General features: G+C 31.1%; 1 long non-coding RNA gene across 3 annotated transcripts; it reads left to right on the plus strand.

Moving 5' to 3' along the window:
• Positions 1 to 7298: 7298 nt before the first annotated feature.
• LOC122857565 lies at positions 7299 to 9235 on the plus strand. Of its 3 annotated transcripts, none has more exons than XR_006374219.1 (3): positions 7299 to 8365; positions 8443 to 8592; positions 8673 to 9235. It is a non-coding gene; the product is annotated as an uncharacterized LOC122857565 (long non-coding RNA). The 3 variants fall into 3 exon arrangements; XR_006374217.1 differs by having other exon boundaries at positions 8496 to 8592; XR_006374218.1 differs by having other exon boundaries at positions 7299 to 8360.
• Positions 9236 to 9755: the final 520 nt, after the last annotated feature.

Genomic DNA, 9755 nt, shown 5'->3' on the forward strand with positions numbered 1-9755 from the left:
AAATTAATTTAGCTAAAGAAATTAAGTGGCAAGCCACAAAATTTACAAAAATAAAAGAAGGGTTGCCTACGCTATAGAAATTTTGCATCGGGCCCTCTATACTCGATAGGACGAGGTACATATTCTGCACGCCATTTTAATTTCAATAATTAGAGGTATTCAAGAGTCTATCATAGTTAGCGTAAATGATAAATTCTATATTATACCTATTTACTAAAAAAAAAAAATTACAATAAAAAAAAAATTTTTAAAATTGTGAACAAGTCTCAAAAATCAGGACATTTGACAAATCAGGACCGTATCAGGACAAGCCAATCAAAATCAGGACATGTCCTGCTAAATCAGGACGCATGGTAACCCTACATATAAAAAAATGCTCTACTGTAAATAATATTCTACCATTTGGAACGCACGATTTACAACGACCTTGTTTGTACGTAAAAATTAAAGAATGCGAATATGTCATTTTAATACCGTATGGCTGTTATGGCGATTAGGTTTATATAGTAATGTTTTTTATATATGTATATGAATATGTAATATAAAAACAATATTTTCATTCACACCTCAATAATTAAATAAAAACTATTTCTTGCTCAGGCATTTGATTTTTTGTATTCCATATTATTTTTGAATCTGTTTCTTGTTCAAGCTTTATTTCAACAAAATAAAATAGATGATGAAAAATTACCTATTGATATTTCTCACATAGACTCTCCTAGTATGACACCATTCATTCTATTTTTTAAATTTATTTTCCATAAAAAAAATGCAACAAATAAATGCTGATGCAAATCCGGAGAAAATCCGAAAAAAAATTTTTTTCACTAACGTCTCCGGAAATCTCAATTACGCAGAAGTCCGGAGAAAGTCGGGAGTCATCCGGAGAAAGTCGGGAGTCATCCGGAGAAAATCGGGAGTCATCCGGAGAAAGTCGGGAGTCATCCGGAGAAAGTCGGGAGTTATCCGGAGAAAATCCGGAGAAATCCGGAGAAATCCGGAGAAATAATTTCCACCAGGGTAGGAGCTGGATTTAGGCCACGCCCCAAAAATTTTGCTAGCGTTGTACGTTAAAAAGATTCAATTAATTTATAAGATGATCAGAAGACATCAATCAAATAATATATTCCAAAAGGCACAAGAAACAAAGGCACGATAAAGACAAAAGGATCTATAAACAAAAGGTTACGTTTATCAGCAAGCATGTGTATGTTGTATATTAGTACATTAGCACACCTGATGAGCAGGATTCGCGCCCATATCCCAACGGCATATGGCGGAGGCACCATCGCTGCGATATTGAATACTGTACTGTACTGATATAAATGAAGGTTCTCTCACACCATTCTACTATTATTGCTCAATTTTATTTCATAAGGTTGTCGAATTGCTCTGGACTTAGAAGCCATAATGCTTTGATTTAATTTTGGTTTTTAATGTTTGTCAGAGTGTCCTGAGTTTTTAAGATAATATCAAGAAAAACGCAATTTCTGAAATTGATTTTGAAGTTTAAAAAAAAAGTATACATCTAAAAATTCTGTTTTTTTTTTAAAAAAAAAGTATGATATTTAATAAAATGATCAGAAGACATAATATATTTATCTGATCAATCATATTTTAAAATAATTTCCCGAGGAATTGAAGGGTTAAGGTTAGCTCTATGCCGATAATATATAGGCACGGTAGTTAATCTCGTTTCTCCCACTTTTTTTTTTTTTCTCATACTTGACGCGAGGCACTACCGTGCCTCTTGATATTGAAATTGTATTATTTACTATATAGTATAATATATTATTACCTTGACAGTTGTTATCCAATTTACACCAAATAAATATATAATTATCTAATATTTTTCACATCAATCGAATAATATATTCCAAAAGGCACAAGAAACAAGGGCACGATAAAGACAAAAGGATGTATAAACAAAAGGTTACGTTTATCAGTAAGCATGTGTATGTTGTATATTAGCACACATTAGCACTCCTGCACCCGTATTCAGAGGATGTTGTCATTAGGGCGTTTTTTTCCGATGGTGGCGCTTGTGAAGCTTTTCTATGTAAAATCTATATAAAAAGTTGAGAACATCCTCTGAATACGGGTGCTGATGAGTAGAATTCGCGCCTATATCCCAACGGCATATGGCGCGCGCACCATCGCTGCGATATTGAATACTGTAGCACCAACGATGCGATATTGAATACTGTATATGATATAAATAAAGGTTCTTTCACACCATTCGACTATTATTGCTCAATTTTTATTTTATAAGGTTGTGAATTGCTCTGGACTTGGCAGCCATAATGCTTTGATCTGATTTTGGTTTTATAATGTTTGTCAGAGTGCGGTAAGGTTTTATAAGAATTTCAAGAAAAGCGCAATTTCTGAAAATGATTTTGAAGTTTAAAAGAAAAGTATACTTCTAAAAAATCTGTTTTTTTTTTTATAAAAAAGTGTGATATTGATTTAATAAAATGATCAGAAGACATAATATATTTATCTGATCAATCATATTTTAAAATAATTTCCCGAGGAATTGGAGGGTTAGGGTTAGCTTTGTGTCGATAATATATAGGCACGGTAGTTAAATCTCGTTTCTCCCACTTTTTTTTTTTTTCTCATACTTGACGCGAGGCACTACCGTGCCTCTTGACGATACATTGAATTGGAAAGAATTACAAAATGAGGATCCAATCATTAAAACACTCATTGAATTTAAAAAAGTAAATAAAATACCTGACTGGCAAGAAATTTCACAATTAGGAGAAATTATGAAAATTTATTTATTAATTTGGGATTCATGAATCCTTAAAGATGAATGTTTATGTCGTAATTGGGAATCATCAGATAAAACAAAGTTTATATTACAAATAATAGTACCAGAGAAAAATACAAAACAAATTTTAGAAGAAGCACACGATAATCCAGCAGGTGGACATTTTGGAATAAATAAAACACTTGCAAAAATTAGAAAAAATTTCTACTGGGCAAAATGTAAACAAGACGTTGAAGAATGGTGTAAAAGATGTAAAATTTGTTTCGCTAAAAAAGGCCCTCATAAAAAAATTTCCAAGCTTTCCATTTGAACGATTAGCAATAGATATTCTAGGACCTTTACCTAAATCTAAAACAGGAAATCGTTATATATTAGTAATAACAGACTATTTTTCTCGTTGGCCAGAAGCAATACCATTACCGAATTTCAAAGCTACAACCGTAGCAGAAGCTTTAATAGTGAATGTTATTTCAAGATTTGGAATTCCATTAGAACTTCATTCAGATCAAGGAAGAAATTTTGAATCTGAAGTTTTTAAAGAAACAATGAAGTTATTAAATATCCATAAAACTCGAACAACTCCTCTTCATCCAGAATCTAATGGTATGGTAGAAAGATTGAATCGAACTTTAAAAGAATATCTGGCAAAATATGTAACTCAACATCAGAAAGATTGGGATAAATGAGTCCCTTTATTTCTTTTGGCTTATAGATCGGCAAAGCATGAAACCACACAATATACACCAGCAAAATTAATGTTGGGTCGAGAATTAAGATTACCTTTGGATTTAATTCGAGGACAACCTCCTGCAGTCCAATTCACAGGGCAAATTTTTTACAATTTAGGGCTATTTTTTGCCGCTGATGGCGCTTGTAAAATTTTTTTTATATAGATTTTACATACAAAAGCCTCACAAGCACTGACAGTGGAGAAAAAAAGCCCTAAATTGTAATGCCCTGTGAATTGGACTGCTGCAGTCAATTCCTTGGAATCATGGCAGACGTGTCGTCTCTTTGATGAGAAATTCTTATCAATGGCCTGAATAAGAGCATGAATGTGACTTGGTTATTGATGGGTGTACACCACAGATTAAAATACTAGTAAAAATGATAATTGATGTTGTTTGTTTTCAAAGGACGCTTTGAAAACGAATAAATAATAACCATAATTATGCAAATTATATTTTTTTTTTTAGGTTTTCTTAATTTACTTATTTAGGTTGATATTATACTACATGGAGGAATAATTAAACTGCAATCATAAATACAATTAATCATCTAGGAGAAGACAAATATCTAGGAGAAGAATAAATCAATAAAAAAAAGATAGATTGAATGAAGATATTCTATTGACTGAATAAAATTGACTGTAGATATAAAATAGAATTGTAAATGTTGTTCGTTCAGGGTTTTTACATTGGGTTTTCCCCTGAACCGTGAGTGAATACTGAACAACATCTTAGGATAACTCGAGAATCCCCAGTGGTCAGGGATCTGATTGATACAATCAGATTGTTGAACAGTCTTGAGCTGTAGGTTACGGATTGTCGGGACGACAATCTTCATTGGGCGGAGGGTAGTGTTACGAATATGAAGTTAATCGCTCCCTCCTCCCTTATGATAGACAGAGACAGACAATATAGAATTAGTTAAGAACAAATGACGACCTTACTACCGGGAAAGAGATGAGAGAAAGAGTTAAGTTGCAGTTGCAATAGAATAGCAAATGAATAAAGACCTATTAATTTAAATAGAAAAGAAAGATATCATTTATTTTAACCCTAAAACGTAACAATATATACGAATAAACAAAAATATAGAAAAATCACTGAATATAAAGAAAAATACGATAATTATAGAAAAATATTAGGAAAATATCAGTAAACAAAAAAGAAAAGTATAGCAAAATATCATGGAAAAATCATATTTTTCAACAAGATTTTTCAAAAAAAAGATTTAAAAAAAAATTATTAACATGATTAATTATTAAATATTCAAGTTAAACAAAATATAAACGATCACTGGAGGATAAGTGAGAAAAATTAATGAACAATACTCATCAATAAATAATAAAGAAATAATGATACCAGTAGAAGCTAATATAAAATTCGATGACGATGAGGAAAATGGAAATATACCGAACATTAATTTCGAGTTTAAAAAAATACAAGAAATTGTACATCTACCAATTAATTCATTTGCAGGCAAAATAATTTTAGCGAAAAAAAAAAAAAAAAAAAAGAAAACTATTCAATAGTAATAATGACATTATTTAGATATCATCGCAATCATAATAGCAATAAATAAAGTGGAATTTATAGCGATTCTGGACATGGAGATGACCCATTAGAAGGAACAAGCCAAATGAATGAAAATTGAATAAATTTTAGTTGTAACAATAAACATTGTAACGATAGAGAATGAAATAAATTTGTAGTCACGAATTTCGATATAAATTAAAGAAGAAATTAAAATTCCCCCCGCAGGGAAGGCACAGTTGCTTCAGCAACTGTATGATCATTTTTTTAAAACGAATAACATGTATTTTATTTGTTAAATAAATAAATGATGATGAATAAATGAGCGCCGACAGTGGAGAAAAAGCCCTTAATTGTAATCATATATGTAATACTACTATATTGCTAACATCCTATCTTCCCAATAAGTGGAGCTTTTCTGGAGGCAAGAGCGTCGACGATATGTCCTTCTCTTTTCAGAGCAGTAAAAAATGAGAAAGAGTAGGGAGCGTAGGGAGGGTTCGGATTAACTCGACAACTCACCAATACTATTTTTACTTTCTCACGTATATTAAATAAATAAAATAAAATATTTTAAAATAATTGAAATAACTAAATGAAAAAAAAAAAAAATGAATGAAAAAAATTATTTTACTTTATTCAATATTTATTATTCAAATAATATAATTATTATTCGTACATTTAAATATATTTGTATACATATGTATACAATATACATATACATATGTATACATTGTGTTGGTGAGTTGTCGAGTTAATCCGAACCCTCCCTACGCTCCCTACTCTTTCTCATTTTTTACTGTTCTGAAAAAAGAAAGAAATATCGTCGACGCTCTTGCCTTCAGAGACACAAAGCGGCCATATTAGCAATATAGTAGTATTTATCATTGTGTCAACTCTGTTATCCCGGTTATCTGGTCGACCGACAACAATAACAAATAATAATAACAGACTTGACGCCTATGCTCAGCCATTTTGTATTTTTAAAATCACTATTGTACATTTGCTCACAGATGACGCTTTCTGATCCAACAGATAGCGTTTATCTGGAACTCCAGTAGAAGATTTTTGTGAAAGAAAGCAACTATTAGGTGCTTTCTTTTGGGTGTTTATTTTTTTTCACTTTAATGCGCATGATCATGCACATGCGTATGTCATGCAAAGTTGAGGAGAGAGTAGTGGCGTCGAAACAAATAATTCTTAAAAAATAAGAATTAAAACATGGCTGATCCAGCTCCTTATGTCCTACGCTGTTGCAATCTGACTTTTTGCCGACTGCGCATTTAACTGCGCATGTGCGAAAATAAACAGGAAAAAAAATAAACACCCAAAGTAAAGGACCTAATCTCTTTGTCGCAGTCATACTGCTCGACAAAAATCTCTTGTACATGTCCGAATTATTATTCGAGTAGGAGCTCGGAAACATTCGGCAATGCACACAAATTCATTGTATATACGTGTGAACCGAACGGATTATTCGGACATGCGCAAAAAAATTTTTGTCGAGGCGTATGACTGAGACAGAGAGATTGTCCGCACTGTAATGAATCCGCACAAAATCATACCCTATGGCCACTATAGGGTTCTGACCTATTCACCATGGCATCTGGTGGCCGAATAGTGAACTATTTCCGAACGGTCGGAATCATAAGAATAATATAATACATACAGGACATACCACACATACAAATAGTGGAGTGGTGTGAGTCGTAGCCAAGTGTCAAAATACGTATACAGACATGGTAGAAATATACAGGTATGTCCATGCCTCGGTCGAAAAAAAAAATCTACTGCGCAGACCATTGGCGGCCATCTTGTTTGCATGTGTGTAAATCTGTGTGTCCGTCATATTATTATTATTGTACTATTAATTATTTATGTATGGCATGCTTAAAAGTTACATCAATCATAAATAAAAACTTTAAAAATAATATTTGATAATTCTACGTATTTATAGATGTTGCAAAACAATTAGAAATTGAACTTTTACTTTTTTACAAAAAAACAATTTGAAAAAATAAAAGAAATTTTTACATATTTAGTTGACAAACTAGAAGTTTGGATAAAAAGAACGATATAAATATTGCACTGGATGCAATACAATGTTTGGTACATACTTGTACGTACATTTGACTCAGAGTTTCTAATGAGCAAATTATAGAAGATAAAAAAAAAAAAAAAAGAAAAATAAGTTGAAAAAAATATGTAACAAAGCTTAATATGTATTTTATTTTTTATTTTTTATATAATTAATCATGTGTTTATGTATTTTTATTATTTCAATCTTTTATTAAGATCATCTTTAATATGTATTTTAATTTATGATTTAAATAAAGTCGCGCCACTTTAGCCAATATGGCAACCGGTGGTCAGCACTTCTCATTGGCTTAAAAAAACGTATGCGCATGGACCTACCTGTATATTTCTACCATGTATACAGATTTAATATTATAAATCACAATAAATAAATTGATAATTAAAAATAATGATTATAGATAACAATAAATAAATTGATAATTAAAAAATGAATGTCGAGGCTGGTATTTTTTCAGAGCGTATAAAAAAAACTGAATATATATGTTTAGTAGAGAATTCTATCAATCTTACTGAAAAAAAATTTTAATTGAATATTTCATATATTTTTAAAGACCAATAAATGCTTAATCAAAAACAAAAACTTGGAAACAGTAGACCGTCTGTTATTGTAGAATAAATTTATAAAAAATGATCCATAATAATATGATAAAAATATAACCACTGAAATATAATAAAACTGGGAAGTGAACTTCGTGTCGCCGAGAGAGAAACTCAATGGTTGGGATGTTGTCCTTGTCGGTACAGTCACGTCAACTATAATTGGTTGAGACCAAGGTCTGTAGATTAATAGACGGCTGGGATCAGCAGTCCAATTCACAAGGCAAATTTTTTACAATTTAGGACTTTTTTTTGCCGCGGATGGCGCTAGTAAAATTTTTTTTATATAGATTTCATATACAAAAGCTTCACAAGCGCCGCCAGTGGAGGAAAAAAGCCCTAAATTGTAATGTCCTGTGAATTGGACTGCAGGTCGTCGCATGACTCAGTGCGCATGCGCGGTCAGCCATGTTTGGTGCTGTTCCCCACTACTAATGTTTACCACATAATGTAAACAAACAGTGTATGGCATGTCAAAAATATTTCCAATTGAAAATTTAATCATTTATTTATTGAATGAATATTGTACGTCAATGTTGTGCGATCGGTTGCTTTCCCCAGAAATTCAGATCGTCGTTGAAAATGATCTACTGGTGCTGGTGTGAGCCAAATAAAACCAAGCTCAAGGTTATGTGAGGTAAGTTTATTTCTTCACATAATTTTCTTTTTTCTGAAATTATTAGTTTACTAGTTAAAAAATATTGATATTCACAGATATATTTATGAAAATCCATTATGATGAATCTCAATATGAACAACATCGTCAGGATGGCTCAAAAAAAATTAAAACCAAATGCAGTACCAACTTTGTTTGATGATGTTTTGATAGATTATTTGAGTAAAATCCACCAAAATAAAAGTAACGTGAGTAAGAATAAACATTGAATTTTAACTTATATTAAAGTTGTCTTGATAAAAAAATATTAATAGTTATTTTTTTTTAGTACATGATGTTAGTTGGACTCCATTTGAATCACTAAAGCAGTTGTCAACAATAAACTTAGGTAAATCTTTTTCCAGACCATTGCTTGATGTAATTATAGATGAATATACCACTGACAACAAAAAGAGTTTATTCAAGTTACCAGGGTTTGAATTTATTAATTTAAATAATAGGTATCTAAATTCACGACCGCTATTGCCGTGGTAGGAGAAATAGTGGTGACGTCACACACTCACACATAAAAAAATATAAATTCTATATTATCAACGCGAACGTCAGACATATGATTCGTTTATCGGACAAAACGGAAAGTGTAATATTGGGTATATTATTCAAAATCGTCAATAAGCGATACTTGCTATAGTTGTATAGACCTAGTTGGATACAAATAATATAGATCACTATTCACTAGTCATGTAATATATATTTTTTGCAGAATTAAATTAAGAACTATAAATTTTCCGTATTAAAAAGAAATTATAAAATGGATCCGCGTTTCGTGTATTGAAAAAGAAACTTGAATACTTTTTTAGAATATTTAATATTTTTTTTTTTAATTTTTATTATATAAATTGGTAAAATTCGGAAGATTACCCTCCTTGTAGACCTCCATAGGTGCGTTCCGTGGCTACCCAGTCCATACTAACTTCAAAATAGGGACGAAAAAACTGAAAATCCTAATAATGCTAAGAGTTACTATGATACATCACTATAGTCCATGAAGAATAGAGAACAGGAGGACGAACTCCGTAAGCTAAAAATGTGTATAAAAATCGACTCGTGAATTAGTTTTAAAATTTATACAAAGAGGGCGAAATAGCGCTCTTGGACCACCCAACTGACAGCTGTGAGCTGCTGAGTGTGTATCGTTGTTTATCAATGTTTATTATTATTAACTAATAAATAAAGTAATCATTTTTATTATTTATTATTTTTTTACAAAATAATAAATAAAAATAATAATATTCATAATAAAAAAATTAATAATAAATTGTCAAGAACATAAAATTGATTAGTTATTACTCTTTAGATTACTCCAATGTAAACAATCTTGGTGTATAATGAAGATAAAATAAGTACATAG

Source organism: Aphidius gifuensis, linkage group LG5 (assembly GCF_014905175.1).
Source record: "Aphidius gifuensis isolate YNYX2018 linkage group LG5, ASM1490517v1, whole genome shotgun sequence".
In the NCBI taxonomy this organism is placed as follows: domain Eukaryota; kingdom Metazoa; phylum Arthropoda; class Insecta; order Hymenoptera; family Braconidae; genus Aphidius; species Aphidius gifuensis.